At 36.8% G+C, this 25,183-nt stretch overlaps 1 protein-coding gene and 1 long non-coding RNA gene across 5 annotated transcripts in view; both read right to left on the minus strand.

The window, feature by feature from the left end:
* Positions 1-25,183, minus strand: part of LOC149572529 (uncharacterized) — an 87,843-nt gene that overhangs the window by 43,738 nt on the left and 18,922 nt on the right. The window lies entirely within an intron of this gene.
* Positions 1,672-3,051, minus strand: LOC149572530 (uncharacterized). The gene is made up of 2 exons (XR_016359182.1): positions 2,320-3,051; positions 1,672-2,195 (listed from the first exon to the last, which is right to left on the minus strand). It is a non-coding gene; the product is annotated as an uncharacterized LOC149572530 (long non-coding RNA).

Here is a 25,183-nt window from a genome sequence, read left to right on the forward strand (position 1 = left end):
TGTTTTACACAGTGGATTCGTCCGGATTCGTGGGCCATGAATCCTGACAAATCCACTGTGTAAAACAAGGATCCTACCCGGATCTGCATGAATCCAGACACGAATCCTCAAGGATCCAGTGTGAATCCTCAAGGATCGACAGGTTCAAGTGAGTCTAAATTATTTAATATGACTTTTTTAAATATATTTTTTGGCATTCTAGTGCTAAAATGACCTTTTTATGCATTATATATACTAATAAATGAGAGAAATATATATATATATATATATATATATATATATATATATATATATATATATATATATATATATATATCTGTTACTAGTTGGGGCTTGGGCAAGATCAGTAATATATATATATATATATTCACGAATCCTAATCGGGAAAAAAAAAAATCACGAATCCACGGATCCGATTCACGTGCCCGAATCGGTAACTAAGCTGATTAATTTCATTCACATGAACATAATTGTTATAACTATCTTCCTATGAATATGAAGTATTAACTGTATTTCTTTTATATGATATGATGTTAGTTAAGACCCCAGAAAAGTGGATGTTACATATGTACCAATGAAAGGTTTTATGAATGGCCTATCATGCCATTTGGATTGAGCAATGCCCAAAGCACCCTAATGAGATTGATTTATGAGGTTTTGGTTCAATTTATTGGTAAATTTATCATTGTGTATCTTGGTGATATCTTGGTGTTTAGCAAGTCAAAGGAGGAGCACCTTGAGCATTTGAAGTTGGTGATACAGAAGATTGAGGAGGACAAGTTGAAGATAAACTTGGAGAAATGTGAGTTCCTTAAGACTGAACTTGTTTACTTGGGTTTTCTAATTCTCAAGGTAGTTTGAAAATGGATCCATCTAAAGTGGAAGACATTCTTAGTTGGCCAACTCCAACTTCAGTAGGAGCAATTCGGAGTTTCCATGGCCTTGCCACCTTTTATAGAAAGTTCGTTAAGGGGTTGAGTGGGATATGTGATCCTATCCTTAATATAATCAAAGGTGGGGTAAAATGCAAGTTTCAATGGGCTAAGGAGGCAGATGACAGTTTCAATACCTTAAGAAGAGGATAGCAAAATTACCTACTCTTGTGTTACCAATTTTTGACAAGTTGTTTGAGGTTGAGTGTGATGCTAGCAAGAAGGAAATTCGAGCAATCTTGAGTTAAGGACACCCTACAGCATTTTTCTTAGAAAATTGGAATGATGCCAAGCAATGGAAATTACATATGACCTTCAACTTTATGCAATGGTTTAAGCATTAAGAAAGTGTAGGTATTATCTCATGCCCAAAGAATTTGTAGTATTCATAGATAGCCATGCCTTGAGTTTCTTTAATAGGCAAGAAAAGTTGAATTATAAGTATGTCAAATAGATGGAGCAACTTCAGTCTTTCACCCCTATAATTAAACTTAGTTACAGGTTCGAATTCGGTTCAAAATACAACTTCGAAGAACCAGTCTGCAGGTATGGCAAAATTTTGGAAAGGGTTTTGGGTTCATTCGTACAAAAACATGTAAAAATTATATATATACATATTTATGAAGCCTGGAAGCATAGATTATCATAAAATCATATGATGTAAACTAAGTTAATCAATTAAACAACAAAAACACCATAGGCATAAACTTTAAACACGTAAGTTGTAATCATAGCATCATGAATAAAGATCATACCATCATATATTTCAATTTTCAGGTTCATCATCAGAGATTCAAATTATAAAACTTAAAAGTAAATCATTATCCATGAATCATAACAGCAAGTTCAAGTATCATTGTTTCAACTTCAAGTCAACTAATCATAATATATAAAATTTTAATATTCATCATCATCTTCTTCTTCTTCCTCTCCTCCTTGTAGTCCTTCCGCATTAGGTGACTAAACAATAGAGCTAAGGCCAATGGGATCAGCACCAACAACAATAGTATGGGCATCAAAATCTTCACAATCTTCAATTGTGAGCCAAGGAGCAAAAATATCCAAGTCCGCCAACTCTACATCTACATCCCACCTCTTTGTCTCCCTTTCTTTGTATTCTTTAGTCTTGTGCAAGAGGAGACACAAGTTGTAATGCACATACACCAAGTTTTCTGCTCTTTTTGATTGCAACCTATTGCACTTCACTGAATGGATGAAAGAATATGTGCTCCAATTTCTCTCTGAAGTGGATGAACTAGCAATCTATGAAAATATGACATGTAAACAATTAAAATAAAATTTAAATTATGTAACTTGAAACTTAGAATTTCTAATAATTTTTTTAGACAAAGGAAACTAATAACAATTTTTTTTAAATTAAACTTACTTGTGATATCACTTTCATTGCAAGGGGCTGCAACCTTTGAAATCTTTGGCCATGGAGGTACCACCAACTATGAGAATCCTTCCTAAATGGATGACAAAGAGTATCATTACTTAAATTTTTTGCATCCACAAGCTGTATGAAATCATCCATTATCAAATATTGCATTTCATCATTAGGAAAGAGTCTTTCAAATGCTGCCTTGTATCCATCAAACACTTCTATGTCTATAGAGTGGTAGCCTTCCCAGTAGATTAGTATATTGGGTGCCATAGTATTTGGGCATCAATGCATAGGCAAGCAATGTAGCGGAGTAGTCATTTTGTTCCATCTTTGTATAACAATTGATCACAATTGTTTGAAGAAGGTCTCTTGAGGATCTTGTTCCTTTTCATTTACAATTAGCTTGATCTTCTCAAGCATTGAGTCTATGCCATCATAAATCTCTCCAAGGCAAGGCCTATCCATGTCTGCGTACCTAAGCATTATCATAATGGGTGCGGTGAGATTAGTGAAATATTCCACAAGTTCCCACCAATTTTCATCCAATATCATCTTCCTTATTTTGGTTTCCCTCTCAGTATTGCTTTGTCACCATATAGCCCAATTGTTGCTAGATACCATATTGGTAAGTGCCTCTTTCACTTGCATAAGTTGTCTCAAGATGATTAAATTTGATGCAAAACATGTTTCAGCAACCTGTAACATAAAATAGAGCTTAAACAATACAAATCATTAGATACATACATGATAAAAGAATACGCATCATTACATAATCAAAAAAACAGAAATTGTAAGATACAATTTTTTTAAATTAACTAACTTGAGTTCAAGTTTACTTACCTTCAGCAACTCCAAACATGAGAACATTCTGAATACCCCTTGAGTCATGTGGTGGTTTGTGATGAACATCTGGATGTCATCAGCTTCTGCATAGATCTCCTTGATCCACTAAATACTCTTCCCAATCTTTTGTAGCATAAGATTGAATGAATTAACTACACAAGGTGTCCAAAAAATATGTTGGTATCTCTCTTCAACCAACAAACCAGCAGCTCTACAATTCTTTGCATTGTCCATTATGACTTGGACAACGTCTCTTGCACCCACTTGTTCAATGGCCTCAACTAGGATATTAGCAATGAATGGCCCATCTTTTACTTGCTCCTCTTATTCCACTACTTTCAAAAACATTTCCCCTTTAGCGGACACTGCCAAAACATTGATCAATGGATGATTTCTAACATCTTTCCACTCGTCTGAAACAATTGTTACTGTTGGTGTAAATAAGTATTCACTTATTACACTTTACTTAAGTTTACTTAGGTTAATGCATTATTTTATTATTTATTAGTTTGACACCTAAGAGTTTGCGTACTCTTATGAGTTGTCATGTTGATAACACAGGAGTAAGCAACTCTAATTCAGCACATGGTTTCTACAACACTGGAGTTTGCATAATTAACTAAGTTGTCATGTAGACAACACTGTTATTTACACTCTTAATTAAGCACATGGTGTCTACAACATAATTTTACGTGCTACACCTTTGTAGGCTTATCCTCTCATCATCGCACTAACTCTTGTGCTTAATGGAGGATAATCCACTTCTGGTGGACATGTGCTTGGTTGTAAGACTTATCAATATGTTGATTCCTAGGCATTCTAGAAGCATTCCAAAGGCCTTTATCTACAGGCACTCCTAGTGTGTATGCAACAATAAAACATCAAATGACAATAAATCAATTTTGGATATTGTTATTCTGATCATACCTTGTTGGTCTACTCTTGTGCTTGTGCTTGAGTTCCTTGATCTTGGGTGAATTTTGCCCAGAGGCAAATTCTTATTTGGTATCATAGCTATACCAAATTCTTGCATTTACCCCTGTCTCAATCCATGAATCCTTGATGGGCTTTAATTGCTCATCAATCAACTTGACCTTGTCATCCAACAAGGTGGTTCGTACTCTCTCAAAACTAGGAGCTGAATACCCTGCAAGTGCTTTATTAGCACTTCTCAACATCTACTTAAAATATGGAGAGCGAACAAGATTAAAAAACAGCCCATTTCTATACAAACATATTGCCAAATCAATGTCGGCAATTTCCCTACTCTGATTTTGAAATGCAGTTTCAAGTGGTCCCTTTTGTGTCAAATGGATGCTTCATTTTGAGAATTAGGGGCAGCTGAGGTAATATAGAAGGGGTGATTTTCTATCACAACATCTGGGGCAGATTTAATTCCTTTTGTTCTTTCCTTATTCTTATTACCATCAACGGCATTTTGTCTAAGTTCCTCTCTCTCTCTCTTCAGCTCGCTCATGCTCTTTAATATATTTTAATACTCTTGAGTTTGGCACAGGTGCATTTTTTTTTCCACGACACTTCTTCACTCCTCTACCAAGGTATCCACACAAATGACCCACCGCACGATAATATTATCTATTTATTTCTACATCACAATCCCAACATTTTCAATGGAAACCACCACCTCCTAGAAGAGGTTCTAGAATATCCACATACTTCCATGAAGGAGAATCAGATGGGGGTTCTATTCTTTGTGGGATGTTGGCATTGGCTACTAAGGAAGATGTAGATCCCTTTGAAGCTCATTTTCCTATGATAAGAAATTGTGTACATATTGACAGATTGATATTATTATTGAGAATAAAATTACTTTAGCCTTTATGAAACACTGAAACAAAAGAAAAATAGAACAAGAACTTAGCTCCTCCTGACATTGTAAGCATGCAAAGATATAGCAATGAGACACAAACACTTTAATATAGCTAACAATCCAGTCTTCCAACTCCACCTTGCACAAACTTCTTTTGCTCAATCACCTATTTGCTCACAAAATCACCTATTTGCATACCACAAATGATGTTAGAAGCCAAAATAACCTACTTACATTCACATTTCAAGGCAAGTGAAACTCAAAAAATATATAATTTGTTATAAAAAGCAACTTGAAAGTCACCTGTCCGTGGGAATTCATCCAAATTCATCCCAAATTCAATCTGGTAGCCCAAATTCGCTTGGGTTCGAACCAGCCCAAGGAAATTCAAATCTAGGTTGAACAGGACCTATATTTCGTACTAGTTCGAACCCACACAAGGGTCTTGAGCCAAAACGGCGAACCTAGGTAACTAAGTAATTAAACATAAGAAAGGATCAGCTAATAAGGTAGTTGATGCTTTGAGTAGGAGGGTGTTGGCAATCCAAGAAATTCAATTGCAGAGTGTTGGATTGGATCAGATTAAAGGACTATACCAAGAGGATGATGATTTCAAGGAAGCCTATAAAGTATTCTCTAAGTTTGCTAACATTTTTCATGGTGACTTCTCTGATTTTATGTTGCAGGAAGGGTTTCTATTCAAGGGAAGCAAATTGTGTATTCCTAAGTCATTTGTGAGCAAAACTATTATTAAGGAGAAGCACAATGGGGCTCTAGATGGACATTTTGAAGCAGACAAAACCTTAGAGCAGGTTGCAAGGTTCTATTTCCGGCTTGGTTTGCATAGAGAAGTAAGAAGATATGTTGAATGTTGTAGGATATGTCAAAGAGCCAAAGGATCATCTTCAAACTCTAGCCCTAACAATTCCTAATAAGCCTTGGGATAACATCAATATGGATTTTGTTTTGGGGTTGCTTAAGACTGTTGGAGGTAATGTTATTGTGTTTGTGGTGGTAGATAGATTGAGTAAGATGGCTCACTTTGTGCCATGTAGGAGCAACCATGATGCCTCTGAAATTGCAATTTCTTTTAAGAAAGTGGTTAGGATCCATGGATTGCCACCACCCATTGTAACTGACAAGGATACTAAGTTTGTGGGCCACTTTTGGAGGACCCTATGGAAGAGATTAGGTACTCAACTTGCATTTTCTTCAGCCTACCATCCACAAATAGATAGCCAAATGGAAGTTGTGAATAGGATACTTGGCAACCTCCTAAGGTGTCTAACAAAGCAACATGGAGTAGCTTGGGATCTGATTTTAGGCCAAGCAGAGTATACATATAATGATTCAGTCAATAGGTCAACAAGAAAGATCCCATTTGAAGTTGTGTATGGTTTCCATCCTAGAGGTCCTATGGAGTTAAGGGACATTCATAACATGCAGGGCAAAACTGCCATGGGTGAAACATTTCTTGAGGCTATCAAGTCTGCTCATGAAGAAGTAAAGGATCAGTTTGAGAAATTAGTAGCAAAGTACAAAGAGAAGGCAGATTAGATAAGGAAGGAGAAATACTTCAAGGTAGGTAACTTGGTTTTGGAATATTTAAGGAAGGAGAGGCTTCCTAAAGGGCAATACAATAAAATCCTTGTGAAGAAGAGAGGACCATGCAAGTATCTTCATAAGTATGGTGATAATGCATATGAAATAGAGCTTCCACCTGATATTGGGATATCACCCATCTTCAACATAGCAGATTTGACTTTGTACAAGGGAGATAATGAGGCCAATGATTAGTCAAGGATAGAGAACACCCCTGAGGATGTGGAATGGATTAAGGACTTGCCACCAAGAAAACCCATGAAATTAGAAAGTATTCTTGACACTAAGGTGATTAGAAAGACAAGGAAGGGCACCTATAAGGAATTTTTGGTCAAATGGCAGGGTCTTCCTAAAGCTGAGGCAGTATGGATGTCAAAGAAGGACATAATCAAACATGGAGTCACTTTGCAAGGGCTAGCAACTCAAGGGACTTGAGTTTTTCTGTCATCGGGAGTATGATGCAAGTGCATCATGTATCATCATACCATTCTCCCTCCAATTTTGAGCATTTTGGTCACTAGGTGATTGCATTTAGGTGTTTTTATGCATTAGTTAATCATTTCACATTAAGTTGTAATCAATTGGCATGTTTTTGCATCAATTTTTTGTTGTTGCTCATTGGTCAACTAGAATCAATGTTGGTCAACGAGCAGTCAAAGTTGCATTTTAGGTATGTAAAGTAATAATGTTGTTATTCAAATGATTTTGGGCCATTTGGATGTATTAATAGAGTCCTAAGTTAGTTTCCATGAAAGTTGTCTTAAAAGTGCAAAATTTGGAAAAAAAAATTGCAAAATTGGTGAAGTTGAAGAGTCATAGTGACTCTTGATCAAATTGGTGCATGTGGGGAGTTGAAAAGCCATCTCCCATGAAGATCTATGGATGAGGTAGTACATTGGCAAAGGCAAATGAAGATTTGGCATGATATTGGTGTGAAATTCTTGGACTGTGATAACCAATAAGTTGCATTTCCTTTGTATTTTCAATTTTGCTTTGAATAACTATATTTGCAAACACCAAGGAAGAAGCAAATCTCAATATATCCTTTTGGTGCATGTTGATTGATTGTGATAGTTGAATCAGTGGGCTTCGACAAATTGGTTTTACGTGTTGGCCATGTTCTAGCCTATACCTTGGGTTTCTAACCAAATGGCTCATTCCTCCTAATTCCACTGATGAAAAATTGAGATTTTGTACAGGGAGAGGGATAGGCATGTGTACTATAATGTAATGTCCCCACTTTAGCAGTCAACCAAGTGTATGTGTGTGTTAGCCTAGTTCTACATGGTCCTGAGGGCTAATAAAGGGTTTAAAAGGATCTCAGAGTGTTTTGGCTTAGTCATCTCTAGTTTGGGCCAAAACGGAGTTGATTTACTTAGTCTCAAGCATACTTACTATTTTTAGTAAGTCAGCAAGACACAGGGGAGACTAGTTTTGATGATTGAATTTGATACTACTCGGCAAGAGCTTTCCAACGAGCTATTACTCATGCTATTCGAAGTCTGATAGCTAGTATACTTTAATGCCTGGAGTATTATTAGAGTAACATTTAATATAGTTGTAAAATATTAAGTGTTGCTTTAATATTAAATTTTATGGGTATGCAAATTAAAAAGGGGCACCTAAGGGAGACATAAGTGATTATTTTAATATGTTTTATATTGCACGTCTTTTATCCCACATTTCTCATGTGAGTTGAATTGACTCTTGGAGAAAGAATAAGAGGGAGCATTAGTGGCTTCATTCGGTGGATTGAATATGAGAAGAAAATTGATGTGTGAGTTGCAAATCCATTCTTGGCATTAGAAGACATCCATCCTCTCTTGTAACATTCTAGACATCATTCCCTAGGGGTTTGGCCTTTGGAATTTATTGCTATCAACTTCATTAATAGGCAAATTGGGCGCATTTCCAACTACAAGCAAATTGGATGTTTGCTCATATCATTCTCGTTTCTTGTCCGATGCTTATGCCATTGTAAAGGGATGATTTTATGAGGATCTTGGACTGATTGAAGGAAGATTTTTCTATAGCAGCACTATAGCGCGGCACTATTCATATTATTGTAGCAGCAAGATGGGAAGTCATTACTAGAATATTATATTATAATGCTGGAGTAATTAGTGAGTTGAAAGGTCTACTATGTATTTGATTTTATTAGTTTGAAAATTAATATTATTTCAGTAGTGGTCCAATCTTCAGTTTGCATATTATTATAAATTCCTTCTTGTTCATGTTATGTGGTTTCAAATCTATGCAAAGACATTAAAAAAAAAAAAAACATTTTATTTCCGGAGCCATAAAGGGGTTTAAACATTTAATGAAGAAATTAAGAGTTGGACGCAAATTATTTGACTAAATTCCTATCAGTAGTTGATTCATTTTTTTGGCATTTCTAAGGTGTCCATTATAGTGGTATCAAAGCTTTAAATCCTACCATCTTGTGGAGGCCTTACAAGGAATTTGGAATAGTTGGATAGAGGGAAAAGTGTTTGACAAAATGTCAAAACACTAAAATCAGAAATAAAATAGGTTAAGAATGTACATTTGACCATGCAACAGAGACCATTTACTTCTACCATACTAAAGCAAGACAACAAAGATTTAGACTCACAAAGCGAGCAGTCTAGTTCATCCATGCAGGTGGACATAGAATCCATTCATACAGACACAGAGGAGATATTCTTTAAACAAGACAATAGTATGGGTGACCAAGATGATAGGAATACAGGACTAGGTGGAGGCAAGAATGTCGGTCTAGATTAGGAGGAGGTCATGTTAAGATGGTTAATAGGTACATTAGAGGAGAGGTAGTGTATGCAACAGGAGCAGAATAGGTGAATGGATATGATGTTGCAGCTTATGACTAGACAAATGGGCGTCAATATTAATCTAGGTGATGCAAAAAATAATAATGGAGGCCGAGGCAACAACAATGGTCCTAAGAATAACATTAATGGTAATAATGATGGACATGGAAACAATGGGAATGAGGCTGATAACTTTAGATAGGTTGTACACCCAGCTTGGACAACAAACTCGAGACCTCTTCTACCCACCTTTCCACCCAAAGATCCGGTTCAACTAGTAAATGAACTGCAAATTACCGAGTTACAAGATCATTTCAAGAGGGATTAGGAGGCTAGTGGACCAAAGTTTCAGGCGGATATTTCCCTCAGAGATTATATGGACATGAGGATGATAAACATGCCTAGAGCGGGAGAGAGGAATCAAAACTTTGAGTTAAGAAAGAAAGTTGGAAAACTTTCTATACCTTATTATGATGCTTTAGGGAAGATGATTGCACGAGCTTGGGTGTAGAAGGTAGATACATACTTCCAACTGAATCCTATGCCTGAGGAGGAGGCTATCAAGTATGCGGCTATTCATTTGGATTGTCCAGTGCATGAGTGGTGGCACCATGGCATGGTAACCTTGGAGCATAATCAAATCACATCTTACGAGGAATTCACTAAGAGACTCAAAGAGATTTGATACTGAAGATCCTGAGTTACAATTTAAGGAGTTGGCACAGCTTAAGCAATGGGGATCAATTAAGACATACATCAGTAAATTTCAGAGGTTAGCTGTGGTGGTTACAGATATTTCAAAGAGGAGATTAGTAGTGTTATTTATGGATGGACTCTCATATCCCTTGAGGGGTTGAGTCAAAGGGCATGACCTGACTACATTACAGGAGGCCACTAAGAAGACTCCTGACTAAGCACCTTCTTCTTTTAATAGCAGATTTCAGCCTAGGGATTCACATATGAAGAAGGATAAGGATAAGGACAAAAAACCTTTTTACCGGGATGCACGGCCAAAAGGGGATACTAGTAAGTTGGATAATGACACCCTGAATGAGTTGAGGAAGAAGTCGCGTTTTCATTGTAGAGAGCCTTGGGACTTATCTCATAAGCGCCCTCTCAAGGCTAAGGTATTTCAAATGGAGTATTTTTCAGCGGAGGAGTCATAATCAAAGGGGCAAGATTAACACTCTGATTTGAATGAGAGTAGCACTCCAGAGGAGAATATCATTCCTAAGGATGATAGGTCATTGGCACGATTGACAGAGGCTCAAAAGGCGATCACATTTAGGGTCAAGGGTACTATCCAGGGGCAGAAAGTGATCTCTCTCATTGATACTGGAGCTACACAACTTCATAGATGCACGATTAGTAGCCACGAGAGGTTTACAGACTAAAGAGCATGTTGAGTTTAGAGTCATGGTAGCTAATGGTGACAAATTATTATGCACTCAGAAGATATCTAATCTTCACATCAGGTTTGGAGATGACTATGAGTTGGAGGATGAGTTCTATGTAGTAGACATGGGAGACTATGATGTCATCCTTGGCATGACATGGATGGCCTTGCTAGTTGAGTTCACACTCAACCTAGCAAAATTAGAGATGAGATTCCAACATGAGGGAAGAACTATTGTACTCAAAGGACTTTTGGATGGGAGTTGCAGAGTAGTCTCCCTTAGAAGAATGTAGAGACTTTTTTGACATAATGACATAGAGTGGGCAGCAAAGTGTTTCATCATGCCAACTCCACAAGAGCCACAAGTAAAGAGTCATCCAACGGATGTCTAGGAGATACTTGACAGACATTGTTAGAAATAGATAACACTGAAGTGGGGGGAGGTGAATCAATATTTTCAATCTTTTTTCCCACAACTAGATATTATTAATTACTTTGCCACATACATAAGAAAGTAAACCAATAATGCTGAATAGTATAAACAACCATACATAAAAAGAGCTCATAACACCATATTTTGTTAACTAGGGAAACCCTGGCCAAGGGAAAACCCTAGTGGGGATGAAACCCACAAGATGATTCACTATATAAAGAATTCAGTTAAGGATATTGACCCTATTAAGAGTCTATGAAGAATGTATAGTGTCTCGAGTCCCTGTTAGGAGACTAGGCCTTGTTAGAAGCCTCAACCTTATTAGGAGTTGCTTCAACCCTATTAGGAGTTGGTGGATCATATACAAATGTGTGCAAGAAGAGCCCACTGCCCTAACATGCAACTATCCAATTAAGTTCTTCAGGAGAATAGATATACAAAGTTCAAACACTACTGGATAACTTGTTGTACTTCGCAATTCTTCTGATTGTTAGTTCTTCATACAAGCCTTTGGTAGACTATAGACAATCTTCTCTTCTGTTTGCTCAATGTTGTAAACAAGGAGTAACTGTGCATATATCAACTTGCATCATATCTCGCATTTATCATATCACATAGCATAACTTTGCATTCACATATCTCACACCTAACTTCGCAAATGAAGTTCTTTACTTATATCAATCATATTAATAAATCCTTCCTTAGTTAGCTCACATATCATCCTTAGAGTCAGCTCATCAAGAAATAATAATCAAAATAATTCTTCAAGTCGTACAACTCAATTTGCTAACTTGCTATGTTCTGTTCAGTGAAGTATTTGCATCGATGTTTTCTTCATAACTTGAACTTGGTTAACTGTACGAACATGGGCACTGGTACACATCATCAAGATGACATCATGCATCTGTAGTCAACTACACAAGAGAATATTCTAAAGGAATATTCCACTATCAGTAAATCTCATCGTGCAGCTATAACATTGTCCAATACTTAGACAATTTTCCATCACAAACAATCATAGCTATATTGTAAAACGTATGTTGCCATAAATGACAACCACATATCTCATCTTATTTGAATGATTGGTCATATTGCCAACAATCTCCCCCTTTGGCATTGATGGCAACATTTTGGAAAAATTGGCTAAGTCCCAAAAAATGCTATCATACCAATCAAAGTAAATAAACATACATAACACAGTAAAAACATTATATTCATGTTTTGAGAAAGAGATTACATCCCTTATAACTCCAATTACAAAGCTTGCTTGAAGCAAATCTTACTACTATACTTCAAAATACAACTATATAACTTACAATTACAATTTTCCTTATTTCTCCCCCTTCGACATCAATGACAAATGTGTCAACAAAAAGAAAATCCTGTCAAAATCTGAAAGCTGCATCAAAATCTAGGAAAACAATCACTGAAGTTAGTCTTCAACAGTGCAAGGTGTTTCTTCCAACTGTCTTTTAGTGCATCTAACACACTTATTAGCACACATAGGGCATAACTCCACTGCATTCAAGTTTGTAGCCACAAACTTGTCATATGAAGTTTTAGTTGCCAAGCATTCCTCCAACTGATTCTGTAACAATGTAATCTGTTGGGATAAATGATCTCTCAAAAGAGTAAATTGTTTTAGGGCTTTCTCTTTTTCTGCTTGTATATCCCAGATGCTATCATGAATTGCTTCCATTGAATGCTCAAATTTTTGTAATTCCCAATCTTGTTTCAGAAAGTTATCAATAAGCGTCTGTAACTCAGTTATCTTTCTTTTGATTTGTTCATCAAAACTGTGAAGGTGAAGGTATACCAAGTTGCACTTAGCATATATCTGCTTCCCTTCCTCCATACTCTACTTCAATACCTTAATGCATATATTTAATGTTTCTATATCATTCCTTATATTTGTACACATAGTATTAAGAAAATTACCATCATGCTCAGTCTTTTCTTGCGTTGTAGCAACATTGGTAAGCATTGTAAACTCATTGTCAAAAGTTTTGCACACAATTGCTGCTCTCTGCTGAATGTCTGTAGATGTATCAACAGAACTTATTGTCTTCTCTAATCTGTCATGTTGGGACTAAAAATTGCATGGTCAATTTTGAGAACCATTGAAAAAATCAAGCCCTTAAATGCTTTTAAATGAGATTGTACCTGGTTGTCAGTCTGAGGCCTAAGAGGTGTTTAATGTTTCTAACACCTTTCATTTAGTGCATCTATGTGTTCTATGAAGTTAAAATGACATTTCAAACCATTTTGCGAAGTCCCATTTTGAGCTAGTGTCAAAATTTGCAATTCTGCCCAAGTGTCAAATAGCGATCAGAGGCCCAGTTTGCATCTGAATATTTTTTACCTAGGACTGTGTCATGACTGGCCACTTTGGGGATGTTTAGTATGTATAACAAAGAACCTATGTTTCAATTTTCAAGTCATTTCAAATCCGTTTGACTAGGTTTTGCACCCCCCAAAGTTAGTCATTTACTGTTTTGTGCATTTGACTAGTTGTTCACAATTCTGGGAAGCCCTGTTCAACCAATCATATCTTTGACCCAGTTGACCCAAATGAAAAAATTCTTTTTGCATTGTGTTCTAGGGGTAAGACACTTCATATGTTCCAATTTTGAGATCATGTCGAATCCATTTGATCAGTTTGCTAACATGATCAAAAACCCAGTTTGCATTGTTTTGTTACGGCTAAGGTATCCAGATTGATCCGTACCCCTGTTCGGCATGTTATAACTTTGATCCTGTGATTGGCTAGCCTAAATGGATTGTACCATTGTGTTGTGTCCTAAAAATCCTTGAAATATGCCAGTTCCCAAGTCATGACAAATCCATTTGCATACTTTCTTATGTCCGTACATTTGCTAAAAATTACTTTTTGACACATTTCTCGGTTAAAATTTCCAAGTCCCTGTTTTCGGAAATTCGCCAAATGTGCCCTGTGATTCGTCATGAGCCCAAAACATGAAATTATATTCTCTTCATGGCAAAGAACTTATATCCTAGTTTTCACAACCCCAAGTGATCAGTAACCCAGTTTATAATGCCGAACCCGAGCCCAGTTTATGTTTTTAACATTGTTTGCCTGCAGAGTATTTGAAGTATGGATGTTTGGCAATTAAAATCTCTTGACTGGGAATCCATCATGGGTTGAAAATTTGCAGTGTGATAGAGTATGCAGGATTGAACACTCATGCCGATTTTCATGGCCTGGTTACTTGATTGAGTTAGTTTTTACGGCCACCTGGCGGGCCTTCAGACACAAATTTCACACTAGGGCGGAAATGATTTAAAATGAAATTTTAAATTGATTGTTTTACATACAATCATTACAATGCTTCACTGTAGTCATTGCCATTATCTTAGTTCACTAAATGTACGAGATTGGACTTTTTCTCAATGATAAAAGAATCAAATAAATGTGAAGGGCTATTTGTTTTGACAATATAATGTTTTAACACAAGAAGAAAACTAAGAAAATGTGCAAATGCATTGAGCAAAATAGAGGGCTTTCATGCCATAACAGAGGCATCACCAGGAAAAGAGTCATTCATCCACAGGCAAGGAAGAAGGGAAGCACCAGCTGAGAGTCTCACGTTTTAAATAAGATAACCAGCAAGGAACTCCATGTGTTGGAGCAAATCATAGAGCAGCCCACGTTTTTGGGGCATCCATATGTTGCAGGGCGTCCAAAGAGCAGAATAAAGCATACAAAGGGAAATGCCATTGTCCGAGGCAATAGGAACAGCAAAAGGCTCCACGTTTTGGCACAGGGACCATGAAAAATGCATCTCACACACTGAATGGAGCCCCACAATTAAAAGGCAAGTCCATGGCAGCAAATAATGCAGCAATGCACGTTTTTGAGAGGGGCCATGTGAGGATAAGTGCAGGAATTTACACAATGGGGAGGCCCATCAGAGATGGCACATGATCCATGTATGAACAAGGGAGCTATTCACTACAGCAAAAAAGCATTGAAATTGTTTTATCCCATATTCATTGTGGGAGAGAAGTTTTGATTATTTAAATATAAATCTTTACCAATGCTTAGTGTCAACAAGACAAAGGCTTTTGTAAAGCCAAAGCTAGTGCACGTGGGTCCCAGTCGGCTAGAAGGAATGAAGTAAATTTTGAAAGAAAATGCATGCCCAAATGATGACGTCAGCAGCTTATAGGCGGCCGGAAAAGTCAAAAATCCGGCAGGTCGTTATGTCGCTTGTCGGAAAATCTCAAAAAATCCGGCTAGCGACATAGCGAGGTCGCCGGAAAACTCAGGAATCCAACAAGAGTCAAATCAGCGAATCAACACGTGACACATGGCGATATGGTCAAACCAAGTTTGACCCGAGTGAAACATATGGTGGAATTTTCAAAGGTTTTTTAAAAAAAAAAATTTTATTCTTTTTCTAAAAGATCACGTGGGGTAGATTTTTTAAATAAATTTTCACTTATCATATAGTTTGAAACTATATAAAAGTTAAAATTTTTGCAAAACTACATGGAAGTCATAAACAGGACTGAGATTTTCAAAAGGCATTATTTGGGGCAATTTTTAACCAAATTGGGCACTCCAATATACCATCGGAACCGGGAAGATCTGAATTTTCCGAATTTGAGGTTGGTTCTTGCACAGGTGCTCACCAGTTCGAGTTATAGGTCAATTTGTGTTTCTTGGGGCATTGGTGACAGAATGAGCAAACTTGATTCTGGAGCATCAAATTTGGTTAGAGGGCAATTTTAAAAGCTTGTCGAGATCTGAATATGGAGAAAAATCAACTCTCAGCAGTTTTTTTTGCATTTTGGAGGTCACTGTGAACTGATTTTCACTTTTTACATTGAGTTCTTTTTTTTCATCAAAATCAGTTACATTATTTCATCATTAGGTTGCTGAGATATTTGATGCTCTTGAGAGGTAAAATGAAAAGATTTGATTCCCCAGTTGAGGGGAAAGATTAAAGAGTTGTTTTAACCTGTTAAGAAGGTTTTCCAGATAGACAAGTGTCAATTGCAAATCAAATCTGGGAATTGCCTTCTCCATACGTATTTTGTCTTCTTCTCTGAAAAAAGGTTGTTGGTTGGTTTTCTTTTTCTAGTTCTTTGAGCTCTACTCAGGCTGTGAAAGCCACACACCCAGCATGTCTCGTATGAACAGCATATGGATTTCATAGATAGTTCTGATATAGTAGTGTGATCTTGTATCTTGTTTTATGCATTCCTAATGTACTTATTTCAAGGAGATAAATACAATGTGCAGAAGGTTTTGAATTTCAATATAATTCTGTCTCCTTTCTTGTTGAATTTGTGATTTTATATGTTCAAGAACAAAGATCTTGAACCTATTTGCAATTGCCCGGTTGTATGTTTGAGGTTTGCTTGCCTTTGACTCAAGGAGTCATATAATTGCTTGTGGTTTCAGACAGGGTTGCAGATTCATTGAGAAGGATGCGTGAAAGTATGGGGTTATATTGGAAGTTGTTGTCTGATTCATAAGGTGAACAGACCGAACATGAATGTTTCTACATATGCCATATGTTGAGTGATGTTCAAGGATGCATAATTTTGGAGTATAGGATTGCCCTAATGGATAAGGCACTGGTCATTTGTAGGATCATTAAGTTTTTGTTGCATATTGGACATGCTGTCTTTTCTCAATATAAATCAATCATTTTCCCTTCATGTTGAAGTGGACATTAAAGTTTAAACCCTCACTCAGTTTATGAATAATATAGGTTTGCACCTAGCTATTGTAGAATCTGTGTTGTTTCATAAGCCATTAGGAGATATTAGGGGTTTCAATCTGCTTAATAGATTCAGTGTATGCTTTGATAACTGGTACCATATAAAGAATCTATAGGTTCACCCGCCTAGGTTTTGCAGAGCTTGAAGTGCAGAAGGAGTATAGCCTTATAGTTGGCCTGGTGTCTAAATTGGCATGTTGAAAATGGGAGTTAGCTGCCCGTAGATGTGCTTCGTTCTCATCAGGGTAATTGGAAATGGGTAACATTCTAAAACACCAACATGTCCAAAACTAAAGATAAAGTCTTCTCAATTGACTTAACTAATTTCTTCTTTTCAAGGAACTTACTCAAAGAAGATATAAGGTTTTGTGCTTCATCTTCATCATCTGATTGTACTGTTGTGGTGACCATTGTTGCTTGTGTAGGTGGTGTAGAGGGTTTTATTGTTACTGTAGCTATGGGCGTACTTGTAGTAGCTGCCCTAGTGCTAGTTGACATAGTTTCAAATTTCTTCTCTAAAAATACATCTTCTTTCTTTTGCTCCTGCTCTTCTTCTTCATCAGAAGAGCTGTTGTAGTCAACAATATTGCCAACAATGGCAGAGGCAAAATCTTTGAATGGATCTTTAGTTCTATCCACTGTTACATTTGTGTTATCTACTTGCATGGATTCACTATCAATGGTAATGTGTGGTGAATCGCTTGGAATTGAGGCTTTAGCTGGTTGCTCAGAATTGTGAGGTGGACTGACTGCTGCCATAGTAGGGTTTGTCTCCTCTAACTGCGCACTCTTCTCAATCTCCTTAGGCATAGTAGACATGTATGTGACTATTGCCTTTTGATTTTCCATATTTATCTCTTCATAATTTCTTCCCATAAGAACAATGGATCTCTTCTTATTCCTCAGCAAGGGTGCTATACTCTTCAAAAATTCCTTTAACTCTTCCTCATTGTTTACTATACATAGCTTTTTCACCATATTCATCCTTATTTGTTTATCTTCCTCAATTACTCTACTCTTTCTATTTCTTAATCTATTATACAAATCTTCAGGAATTTGACCTTTTATTCTATCAAACCTTTTATTTTTTTCAGAATCATGTTTCTAACTACAGCATTTTCTAGTTGTCTCCTATCCATATTATTGTACATGTCATAATACTTATTCAATTGCACAAAATTGTTGTCATTAATAATTTGCATATTAAGATATTCTACCTTTGGCTTCCATGCTTTCCTTCCTGTTGAAGTCTTTACTTCCTGATCTACAGGCTCTACTGGTCTGTCACCAGTCTCTTCTTCAAATTCTGAGGAACGCACAAGTTTTGTTTTCTCAAACCTTGTAAACTTTCTTGGCACTAATGCCTCCTCTGTTTTCTTTTGGTTCCTCAAGAGTTGCTACTGCGCAACTATTGCATATGGCATTGCAAGTGCTTGTGCACTTGTCTATACAACTGCAACCTCTACAGTAGATCCAGCCATTGCAATAGTTGTAGGAGTTAATAATTCAATTTGACCACTAGCCTTCATCTCCAAGGCTATCCCTTTCACCTCTTCAAATTATTTTCTTGATATCCCTAATTCTTTTAAGATAGAATCAATTACTTTGTCTACTTTCTTCTTGATGTCCTTGCCCATTAGATTCGTTTGGACCTCTTTCATCTTTTCAGTATATGTACCCCATCTAGGGCATCTAGAATCTACTTCAGAGTGTAGAATTATCTGTGCATAGCCTTCAATTAGTTCAGTAGTCATTTCATAACCCATAGGTTCAATGAACTTTACTCGAGGAACTATTGCCTCCATGCATGTGAAATCTGTTTCTACCATGAAACACAATTCATCCTTATGTTTCTCTATCAGCACAATGGTATCCTATACCTCTGCTTCATTTCAGTTTGGACTGATTTCATCATTCTATCAATATCATTGTCCCTGACTGTTTCTGATTTAGATTTGTAAACTCGAGTGATAATTTGCATTGTGCACTCGCTTCCATCCCAATTTGAAATACCAAGAAACTTCTTTGTTGCGTAGAAGAATATGAGTTAATAGGGATTCAAACCTAAAGACTGCACTCTTGGACTTCTTGATCCTTGATATGTTATCCAACAACTAAGTTTGGATAATATCACATAGATTAACCTTTTCACCCTTTATTGCCATCACATAAGCTACATGAAGAAATCCGGCTGGGACAAAATCTATCCTAGATCCATGGTTGAACTTATAACCCAAAATTTTACTTAGGAGTCTTACTCCATCATCCTGAATGGTGTTAATCTGCATGTTTCTGCCATCAAAACTTGTGTTGAGAATTGTTTCAACTATTCTGCGCACATTCTTTATGTTCACTAGATTGAATCCTTCATTGCTCAAACTAGTGACCTTGTGTACTAGGTCATTATCAATGCATATAAGTGAATCTCCTAACCATAGATGTTCATCGTGAATTCTACTCAAAATGGTTCTTGTCCATTCGTGGTTTTCAAAGTCTGTATAGAACATGTACTTAACTAGGTTAAGGTGTCCTAGGTAAATGCATACTCTGGCTTCAACGATAAATCATTGCTGCACATTTTCTCCAATTCTTTATGGATCTCAGTATCTCGTATGCTTTCTATCTTACAGTGAATATAACTTCTTATGTCCTCGACATGAAGAACATTTACCAATACTTGCAAAAATACTCCAATGGGGTCATCAAGCAGAGAAATAAATGGGTGTTTCTTGAAGTTATATCTAGGTCTATTACTGATATCAAACACTTCTTGTGTTGCCATTACTGAAAATATGCTCAACAAATTCGAAAAATACCTCAATTTCACATTTTAGGCTAAACTTTTTCAGCACTTCAATTAGCTATCAAATCACTCTTCACTATTGCACTTAAGATTTCACACAAGCAAATGATGTTTGTGAATCAATTTGCGTCCTTTAAATCTTTTACAATCTGTACTTTGCATTAAATGTGTTTCTATCACAAATTCAAAATGCTATCTCTATGTAAATAAGAGATTTTTTTTTTGCATAACCTTATAATGATCATATCAAGCAATGCACATTTTACTGTAAACTTATCTCAGTGTCTAGTATATACTGCTAACTGTGCAACTTCTAGTATTCTCTCTAACATCAGCTTTCATTTAATTGACATGTTGTTTTACTGAGAATGCTTAATTCAAGTAGGATGAGTCATAGACAATAAGTGACTTTACTATCTTATTAGGTACATTAGGATGTACTTCTTCTAGAACTGTATGAGAACTTCCAGGTTCTTTTGCCTTTACAAATGTTTCCTTGAATTCTTTCGAATTCTTCTGTTAGCTCCTTCATTTCTTCCTTCAAACTGTCATCATTTCTTCCGTTGTTCCTTGTGTAGTTCTGATTCCTGTTTAGGTTTCTTCAATCCATTTTGTAGAACTTTGTTGTGTGTCCAAAGTTATTACACAACTGACATACAAGTACATTCCTTCTTTGTTCATTATGCTGGTTATTAGGTGCTCTGCAATTCCTTTCAATATGTCCAAGATTATTACATCTGTAATAAACAATTTGTCTTCTTTCTCCACTTTCATTGCCATGAGATATTCTTCTATTACCTGCATGGTTAGTGTTCCTAAGCATTCTACTATTTGCATTATCATTATCAAATTTAGGTTTCTATCTACTGCATAATGTCCATATCCATGACAATTATGACAATAAAAATTTGAAATAGGTTTAAAAGACTTACATTTGCAATTGTCTCCAGTATGTTCAAGTACATCACATCTGACATGAGATTCCTTTCTTCTATTTTCCTCATCTTGATTAGATTCTTTAGATTTCTCAGAGTGAGTGATATTCTCTTTGTTTTTAGATATATCATCAGATTTGCTCATGTTTAGATCTTTCTCGACTTCAGGAGTATCAGGTTCTTTTCTCTCAATAGATTTCTTGGCAAATTGTCCAACAAAGAATCCAAGTCCAATCTTCTCATAACTAAGTCTTTGTACAGATATTTGTTCTTCAATCTTATCACTGTTGGTATATAATTTCTCAAGTTGTTTAGTTTGCACCAATTCACCTTTTACAATAGTATTGTATTTCTCTAATTTTGCATGTTCCAACTTGATAGATTCTAACTCAGATGTTACTTTGCTTAACTGGGATCTTAGATCTGCATTTGCAGCTTTTGTTTCAAAATCATTCTTTCCTCCATTTTTCTTAAGACTTAGCTTGAGTTTTATTTTAACTCATGTTTCAAGATCTCATTTTCTTTTTTTAGATCTTCAATATCATCATCACTAGTTTTCTCGCTAGGTCCTTTTTGCTTCAGGTTATCTATCTTGTCCTTTAGTTTACCAATGTAAACTTTTCCATCTTCGTATCTATCCTTAAGGCCATCTCTTTCATCAGTAAGGAGATCAATTTGCTCAAGAGCTTCTTCAAGATTCTTCTTCAACTGTTCCATATCCATAGGGATTTTATTCAAGTTGTTAAGCCTCTTCTGAATAACTAAGCTCTGATACCAATTGTTAGAAATAGATAAACTGAGAGAGGAGGGGTGAATCAGTATTTTCATTCTGTTTGCCCACAACTGGATATTATTAATTACTTTGCCACATGCATAAGAAAGTAAACCAATAATGCTGAACAGTATAAACAACCATACATAGAAAGAGCTCATAACACCATACTTTGTTAACTAGGGAAACCCTGGCCAAGGGAAAACCCTAGTGAGGATGAAACCCACAAGATGATTCACTATATAAAGAATCCAGCTAAGGATATTAATCATGTTAGGAGTCTATGAAGAATGTATAGTGTCTCGAGTCCCTATTAAGAGACTAGGTCTTGTTAGAAGCCTCAACCCTATTAGGAATTGTTTCAGCCCTGTTAGGAGTTGGTGGATCATATACAAATGTGTGCAAGAAAAGCCCACTACCCTAGCATGCAACTATACAATTAAGTTCTTTAGGGGAATAGATATGCATATAATACTGGATCACTTGTTGTACTTCGCAATTCTTCTGATTGTCAGTTCTTCATACAAACCTTTAGTAGATTGTAGACAATCTTCTCTTTTGTTTGCTCAATGTCATAAATAAGGAGTAACTGTGCATATATCATCTTGCATCATATCTCGCATTTATCATATCACATATCTCACACCTAACTTTGCAAATAAAGTTCTTTACTCATATCAATCATATTAATAAATCCTTCCCTAGTCAGCTCATCAAGAAATAATAATCAAAATAATTCTTCAAGTCGTACAACTCAATTTGCTGACTCAATCTGTTCTATTCAATGAAGTATCTACATTGATGTTTCCTTCATAACTTGAACTTGGTTGACTGTACGGACATGCGCACTGGTATACATTATCAAGATGATGTCATGCATCTATAGTCAACTACGCAAGAGAATATTCTAAAAGAATATTCCACTATCAATAAATCTCATCTTGCTGTTGTAACATTGTCTAATACTTAGACAATTTTCCATCACAAACAATCATAACTATACTCTAAAACATATGTTGCCATAAATGACAACCACATATCTCATCTTATTTGATTGATTGGTCATATTGCCAATAGGCATGCCCAAATATTTGGCAATATTCCACATGGGGTTCCTCCTGACAGGGGAATAGAACATGTGATTGAGCTCGAGGAGGGAGCCAAGCCTGTCATAATTACCCCCTATCATCATCCTAAGAAACATAAGGATGAGATAGAGGAGGCAATTAAAGAGCTATTGGAGATGGGGCACCTTAGGTCTAGCGAAAGCCCTTTTGCTTCAGCAGTAGTTCTAGTGAAGAAGGATAGGACAATGTGCATGTGCATCGATTACAGGAACTAAATAAAAAAACAATTAAAAACAAGTATCCCATTTCTAGGATTGATGAGTTGCATGGTGCATGCTTCTTCACCAAAATCAATTTACGATCCAAATACCACCAGATTAGGATGAGAGCAAAGGACATTAAGAAGATAGCCTTCCGATGTCACTATGGTCACTTTGAGTTTATGGTTATGTCATTTGGGCTAACCAATGCACTTGCCACATTTCAAAGTTGTATGAACAAGGTGTTTAAGGGGCAAAGGAGGAGGTTTGTCTTGGTCTTCTTTGATGACATCTTGGTCTTCAGTAAGACCTAGGAGGAGCACTTGCAGCATTTGGAGGAGGTTATCTATTCTGGATAAAGAGTCATTATATGCCAAGGAATCAAAATGCGAGTTTGGCACGACTAAACTCCTTTACCTTGGGCATATCATTAGTGTTGATGGTGTTCGGGTTGATCCTGAAAAGATTAGAGCTATTGTGGATTTGCCTACTCCCACAAACCTCACACAGCTTAAGGGGTTCTTTGGTTTATGTGGTTTTTATAGGAGGTTCGTTAGGGGATTCTCACAGATTACCGCACCTTTGACAAATCCTACCAAGAAAGGAGCCTTCACATGGATAGAGGCAATGGAGAGATGTTTTGACCACTTCAAACAGGGGATGTCATCTTGTCCAGTTCTAGCTCTACCAAATTTCATGAAGCCATTTTAGCTTCAATGTGATGCTTCAAGAGACGGGATAGGAGCAATATTGATACAAAAGAGAGCTCAATTGCATTCGAGAGTAGGAAGATCCGAGGAATTGAGAGGAGTTATTCTATCTATGACAGGGAAATGTTGGCCATAATGCATGCATTGGCCAAATTCCAATCATATTTGGTAGGTGGGCATTTTGTGATCAAAATTGATCACAATAGTATTAAATACTTCATGAGCCAGCGTGATCTTAATGATTGGCAACAAAAAATGGGTTATTAAATTATAGGCTTATGAATTTGATATAGAGTTTGTCAAAGGTAAGAAAACTGTGGTGGCTGATGTGTTATCTTGGAGACCTCACTTATGTGCTTTGGTAGAGGTTTCAGGAGATTGGAGAGATCAAATTGCAGCAGAGTATGCAAGAGATGATTGGGCTTCTAGGATATAGTTACGGGCACCATTCAAGATGACAGGTATGCGGTGTTGGATGGGTTGATCAGATTTCAGGACAATGTTTATTTGATCCCTACATCACAATTTAGAGAGAAGATTTTGAGGGCATTTCATGATATGCCTATAGCTGGGCATCCAGGGATCTTCAAGACCTATAGGCAGATCTAAGAGCGGTTCTCATGGAGGGCTCAAGGATGATGTTCAGAGGTATGTCAAGGAGTGTGCAGTTTGTTAGCAGAATAAGGGAAAACACATGTTTCATGCAGGTTTACTACAGCCCTTGCCCCATTCCGGATGGGAAATGGGAAAGTATTTCTATGGACTTCATCACTGGTTTACCACGAGTACAGGGAAGAGATTGTATTTATGTGATGGTAGACAGATTAACAAAGTTCGCTCACTTCTTTGCTATTCCTTCTACTTATACAACAGCACAGGTTCCAGATTTATTCTTCAGAGAGGTCTTTAGGTTGCATGCAATACCAAGATTTATTGTAAGTGACAAGGATAGCAAGTTCATGAGCACCTTTTGGCAAGAGTTGTTCAAGCTGTACAGTACAAATCTTACACATAGTATGAGTTACCACCCTCAAATAGATGGGCTAACAGAAATAGTAAATAAATGGGTGGAAGGCTATTTGCAGAAGTATGTGACTACGCAACAGAGAGAGTGGGTCAAGTGGTTATACATGGGGGAGCATTGTTACAATACCACATCACATGACCATTAGGATGACTCCATTTATGGTATTATATGGGTATGAAGCACCCAGCTTCATAGATTTAGTTTTGGGGAACAACCAAGTGCCCAAAGCCAAAGACCTGTTGCGGGATAGTCAGAATATCTTGAGAGCACTCAAGGAGAACAAACAATAGGCTCAAAATCAACAGAAGTTGTATACTGATTAGCATAGGGTAGAGCTTAGTTTCGAGGTAGGGGATATGGTGTGTTTGAGGCTACAACCATATAGGCAGTCATCGCTCAAGAGGAGTGGAGCAGAGAAGCTGAAACCTAGATTTTATAGTCCCTACAGGGTGATTTGCAGAGTGAGAAAAGTTGCCTATGAGATTGAGCTTCCAAAAGGTAGTCAGGTGCACAATGTATTTCGCATGTCGAGGCTTAAGAAAGCCATTGGTCAAACTGTAGTTCCTTCTACAGATTTACCCCCTTTGGATGAGGAGGGGAAGCTCGTGTTAGTAACTAAGGC

Source organism: Cupressus sempervirens, chromosome 2, assembly GCF_028749045.1.
Source record: "Cupressus sempervirens isolate cs-2001-9-10 chromosome 2, ASM2874904v1, whole genome shotgun sequence".
Lineage (NCBI taxonomy): Eukaryota > Viridiplantae > Streptophyta > Pinopsida > Cupressales > Cupressaceae > Cupressus > Cupressus sempervirens.